Here is a 17,420-nt window from a genome sequence, read left to right as displayed (position 1 = left end):
CTCTTCCAGCACCAGGCAAGTGGCTCTCCCAGACAACACTTAGAAACAACCAGCACCTAAACCCCCTTGCCTCCCACCCACGTGGACTCTCGGTCCTCACACTGGCAAGAGGGCTCTCATATTCACCCTTTCAGGCGAGTAAGATACAGAGGGGCAGCATTTCTTCCCTGTTACACATCCTTATGGCAGTCCCGCAGAACTATGACCTAACCAGGCTCTCTCTGGGGAAAATAAAAGATAGATTATTGCCTGTCCTCTCTTTTGGATGAGCATACTCTGTAAGTTTTGAAAATCTGTTCCTTCTCAGACAGTGCGTGATATTGGGGAATTCATCTCAAGCCTGGTTGCAATACAAGTGGGAACCAAGAAAAGACCCACCTTGCTCTAACGTGTCATATGGTGAGATGGCATACCGTTGGCAGACACCAGGATTGGTTCTTCTTAACTATTTATTCTCTCTGAATTGCATGCAGAGAATGAATGTTAACAGAGCTGAATTTTATGCCTGAACTAGAGCAGAGAGAACTCAAGGACTATGTCATAGCTGAACTATGTAAATAAGGTTTGAACTAAAGAGATATGCTCACATCTGCCATCTCTTGGCAATATTGAATATCTGCTCTGATGAATTCAATTCAGCAAATCTCTGTCCCTGCTTGGCCATGCAGCATACTGGCCTACGCACTTCACAGGATTAGAAAATGAGTCACATTCTCTGTCTCTAAACAGACCTCTGTGTGATCACAGATATTACATTCTTGCAGCAGCTGGCTTGTGTTATGGCTTGAACTTTTTTCACATCAGGAAGACTACTGCCTGGCCTTTTCCAGATAAACAGCTCTGTACCTGGGGTAAAAATACAAACCTACCAGCTCAGTAGTTACTTAACACTCCTCAGAGAGGAACCAAATGGGCCCTGCTTGGACACCATGAGAAGTCTGGATCTTGGGAGCTGAACCAACAAGGGGCGCTGTATTGTGCTCAGAGTACTAACCGTAAGAGGAGCCTGATCTTGAATATGAGCCAAGTCTGCAGACAGCACCCAAAGTCCAGATTCCTTTAAGTCACTCAGTCTTCAAAACCAAAGGTGAGCGTGGAACCAGAAAAAGATTTGCTTTTTGACGAAGCAAAGAGGTCAGCAGAACTGACGCTCGGTGGGGGTGGTAGGCAGGAAATAGGGTGTGGAGAAAGGAGGGGCCGAGAGACAGGAACCAAGGCATCTACTGCAAACAGAGCGGCTTTTATTTCCCACGGGACTTGGGGGTACATGAGTCAGACTGGTTTAAAAGTTCAGGGCCAGGGCAGACAGCAGTAAATGAAAAAAAAATTATTATTGTTGCATTTATATTGTACCTGAATTATTAAATTTTCTTGAGGCTAGTTCCAATACTGTTGAAAACACAAAAAGGTGCTTTTTTGGTTTCATCACCTTGAAGAGTGCAGAAGCCACAGAACAAAGCATTAAAAAAATATTTCTGGCAACATAAATGAAAGCTGTAAAGCACATATCTTTGCTGAATGGCGAGATAAGATAGTTATTTCTGAAGTGGACCATAGAAGCTAAGATGTAACACCTCAAATTTCAAAATGATAAAGCAATTTTCTGATAAAAGTTTTGCAGAACATTTTCCAGGAAAGTGACCTTCTGTGTCTCTGGTCAAAGCCCAGTTACTCATTTTCTTGCTCATTCTGTGAAATGTTTTGAACTAATGTCAGCCTATTAGCATCTACTTAGGGCAAAATTTTTCAGCCTCTGTTATTTAAAATACGTTTTACATATTTTATCTGACATTTATTTTTTTCTCTAGGTGTCAATTGTCTAATCTTCTATTAACATTAAAAGTAAAGTTAACAAGTTAAAAAAAATAACTGCAATAGCTAAAAGTAATGCAAATAACAGATAAAGAAAAAGAATCCCCAATTATGAAAGAAAATAAGTGACACTCATATTAACAAGTTGCTATGTGCAGATGTACCCAACAAATGTGTATTTGCAGTTACACTGTGCCAGGCACCATTCAAAGCCCAGGAGGTCAGCAGGGGACGAAACATGGAGGCAGGCAGAGTAGAAGAGGTGGGAATTAACAATAGGTATACAATAATAGTAAATAGTATATAATAATATATATAATAATGTAAAGTATATGGTATCTAATAACATAAATCATATAATGATGGGAAATGCAGTGAAGGAAAATAAAGCTAAGGAGGATGGCAAGTGATGGGAATGACATTTTAAAAAAAAGATTTATTTATGTATTTTAGAGAGAGAGACCATGAGCAGGAGAGGCAGAGAGAGGGAGAGAAAGAACCCCAAGCAGACTCCACACTGAGCGTGGACCCTGACACCGGGCTCTATCGATCCCACGACCCCAAGATCATGACCTGAACTGAAACAAAGAGTCAGACCTAACCGACTGTACCACCCAGGTGCCCCTGGAAATGGCATTTTATTTTTTTATTTTATTTTTTTAAAGTTTTTTCTTTTTTTTCTTTTTTAAGATTTTATTTCTTGGAAATGGCATTTTAGATACAGGTTCTCTGGAAAGCAAATCTAAAACCAATATCCTCTAAATGTTAAGGGCTAGAGATCTAGAGGCAAACAGACTTGGATTTTTAATCCCAATTTGACAATTCATTAGCATTGTGTTCCTAGGCAGGTCATTTTGTCTTCCTAACTTTAGTGCCCTAATCTGTGAAGTGGGGAAAAGGGAGCCTTCAAAAGACTGGTCTGAGGGCTTAGCCCAATGCTTGGTGTGCCATAGTGCTCCACAATTGTTCATTCTCATTATCTGACATTTAAAACTGTTTGTGTGTGTTTTAGAGTATTCGTGTTGTGTATCTGTCCTAAAACAAGGAAGCTTCTTCAGCTATCATGGTGCCATGATTACCTATGTGGCTCTAACAAACAGATTAGAAGCAAAGTGCCTGGATCTCATCTTATATCCCTCTGCATTTCTCCAGTGGTCAGTGGACCCACATTGTTTCTCGTTAACTTATTTTCCTGGGGGTTGTCCTAAGTCATTTTTACTGTCTGTCTTTAAAAAAATGAAGTGGATAATTGCTGAAGTGCCAGAGGTTACAGTTGCCATTCTATTTTCCTATATCATTTCCAATAGGTGAACATTTTTCTACCAATTTTCAATCTGTCTTGCAACCAGGTAATGCTACATCCATCCTATACCCAGTGGGAGGTAATTATAATAAGATATGAAAAGAAACACCTGGCTTGCACGTACAAAGACAGCTCCACATACAGAAAAAAATTTCCAGACTGGATGCTTAGCAGCACTGCCACAGGTAATAGATACTACCTTTCTGAATTGAAGAAGGGTGAATTTTTTTTTTCTGCTTTTATGGACAAGAACATCTGATAACGATGGCAGATTATGGTAGACCTCCCCTGCTATATTCTGACTGATGTACCAGCACCTCAGCACATCACCCAGGAGTTTTTTATTACTTTTATTTCCTTATTACTCAGGTTGATTTCATACTCTTCAAATTCCTTCCCATACAACCTGGTTATTCAGGTTACGTGGGGGCATACTCCGGAAAACTGCTTTACTAGAGCAGTTCATGAGACAGACGAAGAGACTCGGACCAAATCATAATTGGTGGCAGAACCAGAACTAAAAATCAAGTTCTCTGATTCTTAGATCCCCATATCCATTCATTTACACTCCGCTTCCCTGCTCTGAGTGAATATGACAAACTTTCCACAAGGTCAACAAGCAGGAATATATTAACAGAGAAGGAGTTGATTTTGCACTGAGTACGAATTTTTCTACAAACCAGCCACAAATGCAGATATGCCATATATAACAATGATGTTATTTAAATTTATTCTACTTCCATAAAAATGTGTAGTAACACAAAACCCTAGTCTTAATGTTTTGATCAATTTAACAGATAATGAGATCATGTGTACTGAGTAATGGCACCAAAGACTACAACAAATCCTATGAAAACTGAAGCTCTAGCAAAGAAATTGGAATGTGTCACTACGCTTTTGGTAATTGTATCATTCCAAAATCAATCAATTATCGGCTGAGGTTTCATATAGAATCCCTCTGGTGCTTGAATTCACAATGCCTTTCTCTTTTATGTTTACTCATATGTGTGCATAAGTTATTATACATCCATTTCTATCAAGAGAACCCATTATGAATTCCTGATAATCATTTCAAAAGGGTGAACATATACAGGAGACATCAATCATCACAAATAAGAAAGCAAAGAATTTAATCTCCGTGTGCCTCCACACACATACAGTCATTGACAAAATTCCTTACAATTAAATATTGCTTGAATACTATAAGTTAAAATGTCATTTTTCTTTCTTTTGAAAAAATGAGTGGCCTTTAATCCAAAGCATCCTTACATGCATATTTCCCTGGATCCTGTCCTTTAGGTGGTCCTGCATCACACAAACACAAACAAAAAAGTAGATGTACTAAAGAACAGCTGCGGGGTGCCTGGGTGGCTCAGTCGTTAAGCATCTGCCTTTGGCTCAGGTCATGATCTCAGGGTCCTGGGATCGAGCCCCACATCGGGCTCCCTGCTCTGCAGGGAGTCTGCTTCTCCCTCTCCCACTCCCCCTGCTTGTGTTCCTGCTCCCTCTCTCTGTCAAATAAATAAATAAAATCTTTAAAAAAAAAAAAAAGAACAGCCGGGTGCCACTGTCACTGGGAATTGTGGGCCTCTGAGACACAATTATCTATATCTCTTGCTTTGTGTTCTAAAAACAAAAGGCAACTTTCCATGAGGACAAATGCAGGTTTGTGGGCTGTGCCACTGCAGAGGTTGGCAATGAATGTGACTTCAGAGAGGAGAGTATGAGGAAGTAGTGTTTCAGCAAGAGAAAAGACAAATCAATCTACTACTTAGATTCTTCCTCTCAAACATCAGCAATGCAGCAGGGTCTTACATAACAAAGAGCAGAGCATTCACTTCTAGGAATATATTGTAAAGCAAAAATTTAGAGTCTGATTTTTTAAAAAAAGAGGTGCAAGAATTTTCTGATTAGAATACTTATTATGTATATTTTAAAAGAACAACCAAGATTTCCAACAATAAAGGTATGGTTAAACATAAGTATATACCAATAGGATGGAATATTGTAATCAAATTTTTAAAAATTATGTTTTTAAGGAATATTTATTGACTTAGGATACTATTCAGGGGGGAAAAAGCAGAATACAAAAACTGTGCTTCATATGATTCCATATTTTAAAAGTACTTATATACTGTCTAAAGAAAACTCAGAGAGCTTTATTTGATATGAATATTTTATTGAGCAGGGAAAAAAAACTGTTTGCAAACAGAGAGACTTCAAACCCAAAAGTGGCATAAAGTTCAGAGGCCTGATATTTCAGGATGGCTAATTGAGTGAAAAAGGAGGAAGTTGTTTAACACTCATAATTATTGGTTATTACAATGGAGGCTTCTAGATGGCAGGGGCTTAGTTAAAAGTGATTCTCTTATCCCATTTTAGGAAAATGACTTTAGTTTCATTTATGATTATCAGACACATTTATAAGAAATAATCTAAGTTTCACTTATATCTATGAAATACACTAAAATATACTTCGCTTCTGTATCTTAAATTATTTTGTCTCCTTGGGTTGTCTGTTATCCTGGTCTCCATTTTATTTTACTTTAGCAATATGAAAGGAAATACATCAAAAATGCTATAATAGGTACATGAGTTTGAATGAGTTAAGGTTTATCAAGAGTACTCAGTTATTAGCTGCTAAAAACAGAAGAATATTTATTAATTTAACATAAAGTCTGGAGGTAAGCTGTAATGTATTTGTTCAACAGCTCAACTTTATTATCAATGATCGAATTTCTTTCTAGGCTTCTATTATGTTGCTCTTGGCACGTTAGTTTTCGCCTTCGCGTTGTTGCTTCATGGTTGCAAAATGGCTGCTGCAGCTCCAAGCCTTACATATTTCCAAGACTACATTCAAAAAGGGAAGTAAAATGGCACTAACAAAAGAGACTTTCCCCTAAAATGTGTTCTTTTAGTAAGCAAAATTTTGCCACAGCCCTCATAATGCTTCCCCAGAAACTCCTAGGTCAGAAATGAGTCACATGCTTAAACATGGGGAAAATAATGGTATTGTTCATGCTTACTGTAGACTAATACAGTAATCCCTTGAGGCCGGGCATATTGTTACTTCTGATCTGGTTTATTTTTAATGAGAAAAAAATAGAAATGGCCATTGGATAGTTTATCAACAATATCTTCCGAGAAGAATTATCACTAAATAGCAGAATTATAGCTGATATTTACTTTTTGTGTGTCTCTCTCTCTCTGTATTTTCAAATTTTATACAATAAGCATGCATTACTTTATAATAAAAATATTTTTTTCTTAAAAAAATGCTCCTAAACATGGTAGAGCTCCTAAAGAATTCCTTCAGCTTGATGACAAATGCAGTGAATTAACTGGTCTGAGAACCCTCAGTGGTCACAAAAACATAATCCAGTACATTTGCAAAAACCTGTTATGGCTGCATGGCCTTTAATGGCCTCCAATGAAATTGACCTGCTCAATATGATTTAGGTTACAGCTAGGGGAAACTTTTGTCTTGCTAAATTTAAGGAACAGTAAAAAGAACAGGATGAATCTGAATCTAAGTCTAGTCAGGCGAGACCGGGATTCACACAACAGAGGCCCCCAGTTCATGTACATTGCTTCTCAGCCAGCTGCTCATTTCCTCCTTCCTTTGGTGGCTGATATCTCTGGGTTCCAGATTTCCCAGGCAATGTAGCCAATTTTTAAGTCCAATAAATCAATAAATATTTTAAAATATAGCCATAAGGAAAAACAGAAGCAGAAAATCCCAGGACAGAATTTCAAGCAGTTTTAAAGCAGGACTCCAATTCTAGCTCCATGATCTTTGCTGCCTTTAGAATAATGGATTTGTTATTACCAAGAGCAAGGGGAAGCTACAAAGGCAATTAAGAGCTCATCTCGAAAAGATCCATTTAAGTTTCTCATTACAATGTCAAATAAAAGCAGAAATACGGTGGCATTCACATTTTTAAATTTAGATACCACAGCATACTTAGAAATAAGCGTACAAGTTCTGCCAGGCTTAACATTTACTCCTTAAATTCATCTGCCTTTTACTTCTGAATGTGAATTTTTGGTCATAAATGTGGATTGAAAACCAAAGTAAGTTAAGGCAGTTTAGATTTTAGAAAGATGCTATATTACAGTAGACCGTTCTTTCAGAAAGACTAAGAAAAAAATACTTTGTATTAACTAGTAGATAGTGTTCAATCTGCTATTTGCATGAGAAAGTAAATTCTGTATACATATATAATTAATTTTAAAACCTCTAGAGTAATACTGAATTGTTTACGGTGGTTACCTCTGGGAAAGGGGGTGGAGTAAAAAGCAGCTAACTGGAGCTTCTGTAGTAAGTATATATTCATGTGTTTCTTATGTAACTTGAAAGTGAGTAACATTTTTGCAAGAGAGCAGGTGTTGCACGTTGTTTCATTATAGCATGTATCTCGTGTCCCGCTTTTCAAATTGTGGTAGGTAGTGGTGTGCCAGAGTGCTCTCTAAGACACAAAATAAACATGGTAGATTTACTCCATAGTCAAGTATTGAAAGCCTGGAGGGGCTTAATTGCCCAAGTCATAAGCTACTCATATCTATTGTTTGTTTGTATATGTGTACACACACACATACACACACATACACACACACATACACTCACACACATATACACACATATACACACACACACACACACAAAGTTTTTTTATTGAGGTATGATTGACATGTAACATTATATTAGTTTCAGGTATACAACAGAATGATTCAAAACTTTATATATTGTAAAATGATCACTACAATAAGTCTGGTTAACAAAAGAAACTTTTCAAAGAAAAAATGCCTTAACTTGTTTATCCTTGCCTATTGCTTTTAAAGGCTTTTTTTCTTATTAATTTTCTTTCTGGTAATCGTGCACACGTATTTTTGCATACATATAACAATATAACTTTTTGGTTATATTTTTAGGCCAGAGGTGAAAATGGTTAATTGTGAAAAGTATGGGAGTCATACCAGCAAGTGCTGTTATATTTGGGATGGCGGTAGAATGTGCAGAGATAAGAAGACATCATAGGTAAGTGATTATTTAAACAGTAAATATTAGAGGGCGCCTGGGTGGCTCAGTTGGTTAGGCGACTGCCTTCGGCTCAGGTCATGATCCTGGAGTCCTGGGATCCAGTCCCACGTCGGGCTCCCTGCTCGGCAGGGAGTCTGCTTCTCCCTCTGACCCTCCCCCCCATGCTTGCTCTCTCTATCTCATTCTCTCTCTCAAATAAATAAAAAATCTTAAAAAAAAACAAAAAAATAAACAGTAAATATTAGAAAACAGTAATTTTAAGGAGTAGACTATACTTCAAAGATTACTTAGTGAATATTTATTTGGGTGAGAATTTGTAGTTTGGGGACCTTTAAATTCCTGACTTTTATGCCAGTCTTAATTCCTACTCATATCCCTTGTTAAAGAAAAATTATTCTGACACTTGTTAAAAATGGTAAGGAAGACTTTGTGCAAGACTGTTACAATAGGGAGAAAGAAGTTGAGTTCAACTCTGAATACAGCAAAGGCAGCCAGCAAGAGATAAAAAATCACTCAGAGAGAAGGTAAGGTGGGGAATTCTTGTTGGACTGGCCTAACAGGATTGTTGCTACAAGGACACCAAGGGTACTTAAACGCCAAGGGAAAGGGATGCGGGATTTGATCAAATATCGAGGGGAGGGGTTCTCACTAAACTGATTCAGCAAGATTCTTGCTAAAGGCGGGCCAGGGAGCAGGCCTAGTCAAGAAGCAAGCTCAGAGGGGCCTGACTGGAGTTTGGTCAGGGAGGGAGTCCGTCACTTTGGGCTCCATTTTCTATTCTGTTTCACTTCCTTCTTCCAGCCAATAGCATCTGCCCCCCAGGAATTTGTTCTGGCTAAATGCCAAAACCAGTCTTTGCTGGGGAGAGTGAGAGTGGTGAGGTACGGAAGAATGTCAAAGGATTTTGTGGATTTTGGAAGATTTTTGAACAGTTAAAACACTCACAAAAAATGTTCTCTGGCTTCTAAAATATTTGGAGGAAAACAAAATCACACTTCTCCTGAAGTGGTTAAAAATACATTTTTGAAAGGATTGTCCTTACACATATGTCAGGAAATTATATAAGTTTTGACCTTGATCCAACCACTTCCTACCTAAACAGAAAGCACGACTTGATAGTCCTGCTAACGCTGGGGGAGTGTTGCTTTAATCCCTCCTCTCCCAGTTTTAAAGACAAATTCCCAGGGGCCGAAGAAAACATTATTTTGAAAGTATACTTCATTTTTCAAAGATATTATTATTTCCCTCATCACACAGTATGAGGTTTCATGTGGTAGTCCATGTAATTTTTAGAGCTAAACATACGGCTCGCGAACAAAACAGTCATGGTCCACAGAAAGCCTGGAGACTTAACATCATGGCATCTACCGCTTCACTTAAATGGGCTGAGACTGATTCTCTTATATATCTCGGGAAGTGTATGAAAGAGCCTCCATGATTTCAGTATCCTGGGGGAACTGCTCTTCATAGGAACCAAGTGAAAGAGAGTAAGTTCATGGAAAGTTTATTATCTTTAAAAAGGTTTAGTGCTAAAACTCTGATTGCCAGTTTGCACCATATTTATGTTTAGTTTTTGAAGAGTTCAATTCTCTTTTTATGCACCTTGGCTTCTGGCCGTAAGGCGGATACCCATTTTTTTCCCCTTGGAAGAGATGTTGGGATTTGAGGTTGGTCCAAGAAAAGCCAAAGAGGCTAGGAAGCACTTACAGATGGAGATAATTAGCATATTAAAAATAGGCCAGCCAGATTTTTTTTTTTTTTTTTTAATCAGGAAGTAGAGGGGTAAATGCTCTCTCTGGCAAGACTATAGAAGCTGTGTGGACAGAGGAAATGTGATTCAAACTCTGGTATGAGAATGGTATTTTACTTGAACCAGGTTTCAAAAGACTGGAGAGGAGTTCCTTTTACTGGAAACCATGGAGTTGGCGGGCTTTGTAGGGGCCTCCCTTGAAATTCTGCTCCAAGGCCACTGTTTTGAATTTTGTGTGAAAGTCTTAGAATGGTTTCAGAAGACACAGGATAAACATCGTGAACTCTATTGCTTTCTAATGCCTGGTAGCGGAAATGGCATTTCTGATACCACCTCCCATTGAGAGGGGATTATAGAAAAGGCAGTAGGTGGGAACCACGGCCCTAGAACAAAACTGTTCGGGCTTCCAGGGGCTGTTTTGCCAATCCGAAAGCAAAGGCCTGAGGCTGCTCTGGATTCAGGCTCTATCAATGGGATACCTTTAATTGCCAGATAATTCACCATGGTTTCCTGAAGTTCTGGTTCTCAGTTGGCCCTTCAAATCATGTTCCATCGATTCTCTGAAGTCCACTGTTATTCAAAACAGACTTAAAGGGTGTCTGTCCTGGAGCAGGGCTTCTCAATGGGTGGTATGGGCACTGATGACTGAGGACAGAATTATCCATGTGGGCCAGGAAATTTATAACAATTACAAAGAATTAGCAGTTCCTCCATTCTCATGGCCATCTCAAAGTGTAGCCAGCCATCTCCTGCCGACTCTACCCATCATGGATTTTACAAATACAACATGTTAACAATTACTATTTTATAAAGCTTCCTTTTCCTTCTACAGGTAATAAAATACTGCAAAAAATGTAGAAAGAGATTTTAGAATTTCCATGAGAAACTTAAAAAAAAATAGAAGGGTAAAAATAGAAGTCTGGTAATTTCATTGATGACCTACTTAGAGGAAAGAGACCAGAAGACTCTTGTCTACTTCAGTGCCCCTAACACTGTGATTAAATAAGCAGCCATTCCTTCTGTTGTCAAGATGTGGTCTTGGATTTGCTTCACTGGTGAACAAAATCAGAATAGGGGAAAGAGGTGGCCAGGCACTGCTTATTTCTAATACGCCTTTTTGGGCTTTACAAATTCTGTACATGTTTCTAAATGTTGATAACATTAAAAACTTTAATTTAAGAATGGGAATAACAATAGCCAAAAAATAGGGATACAAATCGCCCTACATGAACAGCTCTGGCCAGTTAAGGAATACACACTCTTATTTCATCAGGTGATCCTATGACAAAAGGATAGGAGTAGTGTCTTCAAATGTAAACTAGTCTGCAGTTTAATTGTCTTATAGTATCAAGGTTTGGAAGAAACAGCTTACAAAGGAAAGAAAGATCGGTTGGTCCTGTAAACTGTTAAAAACTGTGAACCTTGGAACTTGGTTTTGTTTGTATTTAAAGTGCTTTCAACTCTTCGTTTTTCATTTGAATACTGACATTTGACCTGGTGTAGCATGTGTAGAAATACATATTATGAACTTAAAATTATGTGAACTTAATCTTGGTTAAAATGTTTAAAAAGCATAGATTTTAAAATCCCAATGATAATAACTAATGAGAAAACTTGAATAGGGAATAGGAGAATTCCAAGTACTGAGCTGGTCATGACACTGGAGTCAGGATGGAGGAATGGATAATATTTTATTACCATTTACCATAGTTATAAATAACATAAAAAGCACTAGTAGGAGGACCTAAGGCCCAGTTTCATTAAAGTTTATTTAACCTATGTATCCTGTCATACTGAAAGAAGCTTCTAACTAGCTTGTTTACTAAGAAGGTTGCAGGGGAAAGGCTCCATGACAACACCCTGGCGACCTCAGAGGTGTCTTTGTAGGGGGGAAGGCCTGAGCCTCAGCTCACCTGAGTCTAGGTGGAATATCTTTTGACCCTCCTGTGACTGGAGGTGGGGGTGGTCTGTGAGGAGCTACTCTGAGGCCACCTCCTGCTCACCTCCCTAATTCCCCAGGGAGACTCTCATGGCCCCGGGGAAATTTTCCCTACATTCTCCTTTTTGGGGCATGAACAAAAAAAATAAAATGATTTTGCCACAAATCGGCTTTTAAAAACACCATAGAAATTCTCTTTCTTCCTCATGTCTGCTTGACTAAACAGATTTTGAACTGATTATATTTTGGAGAGTAGGAGGAAGCAATCAAAGGGACAAGAACATTGCATATTAATGAGTCTTCTTGCTGCAAAGTGTGGCAGATGAGAAATAGTAACAAAAACTGCAAGTCGATTAACGCAAAACTATTTGAGTAAAATATTAAGTATGGGAGCTTTTTTTAACTTTTATTGTCATTAATCTATATTTGTTAAATTTATGATTTTTTTCCTCCAAAGTAGAATTTATTTTTTAAAAATTTTTAAAGATTTTATTTATTTACTTATTTGTGAGAGAGAGAGAGAGAGAACATGAGTGGGGGGGGAGGAGCAGAGGGAGAAAGAGAAGCAGACTCCCCGCTGAGCAAGGAGGCTGATGAGACTTGGGGCTCAATCCCAGGACCCTGAAATCATGACCCGAGCCAAAGGCAGATGCTTAACCAACTGAGCCACCCAGGCGCCCCTCCAAAGTAGAATTTAAACCTAAACTACGGGCTAAGAAAGACACAGCGCCTTGGACTAATGCAAAACAACAACAACAACAACAACAACAACAACAACAAAACATTGTAATGATTTCTCCATCTGCCTACAATTTCTCTGGCCGCTGCTCATCAAAGTGAAAAAATATTTGCATCCATTCATCAAGCAGACAACCCAACCGCCCCCTGCCTTGAGATATATCTCATTTAAAAAGTAAAGGGCTTACAAATCCTAATAGGTCTATTTTTGCTTTATTTATAAGAAATTCTACTTTAACACTGTGAAGTAAAATAACTGACAACATGATTATAGAGCCAGTTAGCTTTCAGAAATGATGATCGTACACCTTGCATCTCTGAGAAGGTGTCTGTTCTTGAATCCTCTTGAGGTACATGGACTACCTTCTTCCCATCCACCATGCCCACAGTGAAGGTCCTCCCCAAACCTTAATTCTTCTTCCAAATGCTGTTTTTTTCTTCCTCCACCAGTTACTAGGGAGCAAAAAATATCAATAATATGCAAATTGGGATACTGACTTTACCTAGAATGAAGAGAAATGTAGTCTTCCCAGGAGCCAAAAAAAATTCTAGTGCTACATGACTTTGAGAAGGGAATACATTACGGATTCAATGAAGACTTAGAAATGAAAGTCCAAAGCAGCTGTCATGTCCAGCAGTATTTTTTAAACCTCTCCATGTGCTCAGAAGTGAACCAATGAGAAAGGAGGACAAAATGGGAAACATCAACCAAGAGAAGTAGAAATTTTAAGGAATCCTATTGACCCAATATTCTGTAACTCAACCATGTTCTTTCCTATCTTATAGCTTTAGCCTTAAGGTAGTTTGGAAAGGAACTCAATCTATGTGCATCAGGGACACAGTTTTCTGGATTATTATTTGCAAGCTGTTTAAACTTCCTGTACAGACCATTAAGAAGAAGTCCCTGTCCTAAAAAGAAAAATGTGTGTAAATCAAAGTGCCATTGACCAAAAAGGAAACAAAGAAAGAGGAAGGGAAAGGAAGGAAGGAAGGGAGGGAGGGAGGGAGGGAGGGAGGGAGGAAGGGAGGGCGGGAGGGAGGGAGGAAGGAAGGAAGGAAAGAGAAGAAGAGGAAGAAGTAACTAATAGCCTGGGAATCTAAGAGGGATAAATTTGGGATTAAAATGAGTCAGGATTACAAACATAATAATAGTTAATACGTAGCGAAAGTTTCCTTATCACGAGCATTTTGCTAAGCACGCCATGCTTCTCATCTCATCTAACAGAGGGTGGTGTCACTGTCCTCCTTATTCAGAGAGGCAGTCATCTCAGGCCTGCATAAATATATATTGCAGTGGAGACAGAAGCAGAAGTGCAGTACCCTGTTTCCAGGGCCAGTGGCCTGGTGTTTATAAGTCTGCAGGTCTTTATAAGCTGGAGCCTTAAATCTGCCAAACTGACGACCTGATTTAAATTGTTGGAAGGACCCACAGTGATTGCTGTTAGACACAACTAACTAAGAGTATTTCATTTTTCAACAAGTAGCCGATTCACTCCAGTGAACTGTGAGGCGTTGAGCTGTCTCTGGCAGTCATTGTGCAGCGACCTTAGCTCTTGAGTGCCCACAGGGGCTGGAGGGCAATGTCCTCGGGATGGTCCCTCTAAGGAAAGGGGACGAAAATGCCAAAGTGATGACAACTGTCATTGCAGGGGGTGAACAAATCATCCCGAGAAGAGAACGAATGACTCTCAGGCTAGTGCCCAAGATAATAAAAGAAAACCCGAGAGAATAAAAGAAGGAAAGAAATGATACCAAAGCCGTGACAGCAAAGTGTTAGTGCCTTTGCAAGAAAGAAATTCATTAAATGGAAGTGAAAATTGAAGAACCTCTGGGAGAGAGGTTATAGGAAAGGAATATAGGAAGAGAGGAAGGGAGAAATGGGATAAGAAGAGAAAATTCAGGGGAAGTCAAGGATTTCTTCTGTGTTTCCCCCCCCCATTTCTACAGGTGAGTGTTACCTGCCACAAACACCCCCCTCACTTGTTCAAGGGTGGAGTGGATGTTGGTGGGAGAGGAGGGGAGAATGAAGAGTTCTCTCACTAGGCATGTAGTAATAGCACTACCCAGGCTTGGTTGCTGCTTAAAGCTGATTCTATTGGGGAACGCGTTTATGGGTTATTTTGAAAACCCACCCAATTGCTTGGAAACAGCCACCTGAAGTTCTCTGGACGTGGGTTTTTCTGTGCTGCCTAGTTTCTTATGCTTTCCTTAGCCCCTAGCAATCTGGCAATACCCCCCTCCAACTTCTCTCTGCAGCCCCTTTGAAAAGAATCTAGGATGCCTCCAGGCTCAAGCTTTCTCACCTATGGCCCACAGCACACCCACAAGAAATATGCACCTGTTGTTAACCCCAGTGAACTCCAGGAGCGCTGGTGGCTCCTGATACACCACTTCTTCCTCTTGTCTGTTGCAGCAACCCAGCCAACCTATCATCCAGTCTTGAGAGAGTTAGATGCCAATCCACTGTGTCCTTCAACCTTGGGGAACACATATCAGACTCCTGCTGGTCCAGTTAAAGGCCTGGCTTAAGGTGAGGGGCAGGCATCCTTTAGAACCTGCCTTTGCAGATGGTATGGACTCTGAGTAGAGCTCTCCTGAGAATTCCTCCTAAGAAGTTGTACTTCCATGGCCAACAGACACATGAAAAGATGCTCAACATCACTCATCATCTGGGATCTACAAATCAAAACTACAATGAGATATCACCTCACACCTGTTGGAATGGCTAAAATCAACAACACAAGAAACAAGTGTTGGTGAGGATGTGGAGAAAAAGGAACCCTCGTGCACTGTGGGTGGGAATGCAAACTGGTGCAGCCACGGTGAAAAACAGTACGGAGTTTCCTCAAAAAGTTAAAAATGGAACTACCCTATGACCCAGCAATCGCACTACTGGGTATTTACCCAAAGGATACGAAAACACTGATTCAAAGGGATGCATGCATCTCTATGTTTATAGCAGCATTATTTATAATAGCCAAGACATGGAAGCAGTCCAAGTGTCCATTGATAGCTGAATGGATAAAGAATAGGTGGTATATATATATGTCTATATACAATGGAATATTATTCAGCCATAAAAAGAATGAAATCTGGCCACTTGCAACAACATGGATGGAGTTAGAGAGTATAATGCTAAGTTGAATAAGTCAGTCAGAGAATGACAAATACCATATGATTTCACTCATATGTGAAATTTAAGAAACAAGACAAATGAGCAAAGGAAAGAGAGAGAGAGAGACAAACCAAGAAATAGATTCTTACCTATAAAAAACAAACTGCTGGTTACCAGAAGGGAAGTGAGTGGGGGGATGGGTGAAGTAGGTGATGGGGATTAAGGAGGGCACTTGTGATGAGCACGGGGTGATGTAGGGAAGTGTTGAATCACTGTATTGTACACCTGAAACTAATGTAACACTCTATGTTAACTATACTGGAATTAAAATACAAACTTAATTTAAAAAGAAGTTATATTTCAAACTCTTTTCCACCTTCCTATATTCCTGGTAAGAGTGAGGAGTGTAAAAATTATCTACTAGTTCTCAGTCTTTTCCTTTTCAATCCTGTTTCAGCATTTCAGCTTGGAATAGGTATCTGTTGTTTTGCAATTGAGATTTCCATCCCACCATCCTGTGACAAGGTATTGCATATATTATATATTTAGTCTTTTCCAGTTTTACATATAATCCCAGTCTTCTAAGCCCCACGAGATTGGGAGTGTAAAATCAAGTTGCAGTCTATTTTTACGCCCAAACTATGATGGTAAGAGTTCCAACTGGTTTGATGACTAGTAATTAGCACATCTCCAACTGTCCCCAAGTTATTTTTGGGAGTTCCCCAAAAGGATGCCACACACATGCCCACAAACCAGTCTGTAACTACATGGTGTCCGCTCTTTCCTTCCTTTGCTACTCTGGCTTATAATTTTCCACATTCTCTGCCTGCAGATTTGAGGAGTGTCAGATTATTGCTAGTTTCCAAGGGGAAGTGGGGGGAAATGGCCTCCTCTCCAATTGTGTGCCACATTTGGTTCCCAGGACTCTAAATGGCTCTTCTTCCCAGAAATTAACTTTTGACCATCTCCTACTTCCCACAAATCCTCCGCTTCTCTGACCTTGGGCATATAACCCAGTCTAAGGGTATAAAATAACCCTCATCCTTAGCTCTGCACCAGCCACAGACACCCCCCCCACCGCTCCCCCCCAAAATTCCTTCCTTCTCTTGCCTCGTGCTTCGGTCTAAAACAGAAGCCTCCATGCATATTAGTGCCTGGAGGGAAGTCGGGTGGGGGGGTGGGAATCTCACTAGTAACTTATGGGCCAATGCTCTGCTGCTGAGGATGTCCGATATGATTCTGAATGGTTCAAGGACCATTCAGAGAAAAAGCAAAGTAGATGACCATGTATATAACCTGGTACTAATGGAGGGGAACATGTAAACATGTACAAGTATAAAGGCAAAGAATGAATCCAGAAGAAGGCAAGAGACTAATAACAGTGGTTGCCTCTGGGGGGGACCTCGGTGAAGGGGAATCGGAAGACTTACTTTTTACTGGATTTCATTTTGTACCTTTTGAGTATTTTGTATGTGTATGTTCTTCCCTAATCAAAATGAAGTTTTAAAGAATACTCAGTAAAAATATTTTCTTTCAATTTCAAGTAACTTTTTAAAATTATGGCCAGCATATTTCTAATAGCACCATCGAAAAAGGATTTGCTCTGAAAGCAAAAGATAAAAACCTTTCCCTTTTCCGTGTGTGATTACATTTTTCAAAGCAAAAACATTTTTTCTAAAAACCATTGCCCCAAAGTTTTCCCTCTTTTCCAGTGTTCTAAGA

At 39.4% G+C, this 17,420-nt stretch overlaps 1 long non-coding RNA gene across 1 annotated transcript; it reads left to right on the top strand.

The window, feature by feature from the left end:
• The first annotated feature begins 950 nt into the window (after positions 1-950).
• Positions 951-15,820, top strand: LOC141373815 (uncharacterized). The gene is made up of 3 exons (XR_012380137.1): positions 951-1,087; positions 8,048-8,153; positions 14,997-15,820. It is a non-coding gene; the product is annotated as an uncharacterized lncRNA (long non-coding RNA).
• The last annotated feature ends 1,600 nt before the right edge of the window (positions 15,821-17,420 follow it).

The sequence above is a fragment of the Callorhinus ursinus genome, unplaced genomic scaffold (genome assembly GCF_003265705.2).
Source record: "Callorhinus ursinus isolate GAN/ISIS: 27379988/994484 unplaced genomic scaffold, GSC_fseal_2.0 scaffold12, whole genome shotgun sequence".
NCBI classification, from domain to species: Eukaryota; Metazoa; Chordata; class Mammalia; order Carnivora; family Otariidae; genus Callorhinus; species Callorhinus ursinus.
Note: the sequence above shows the minus strand (reverse complement) of the source record. Positions and strands in the feature narration are given on the sequence as shown.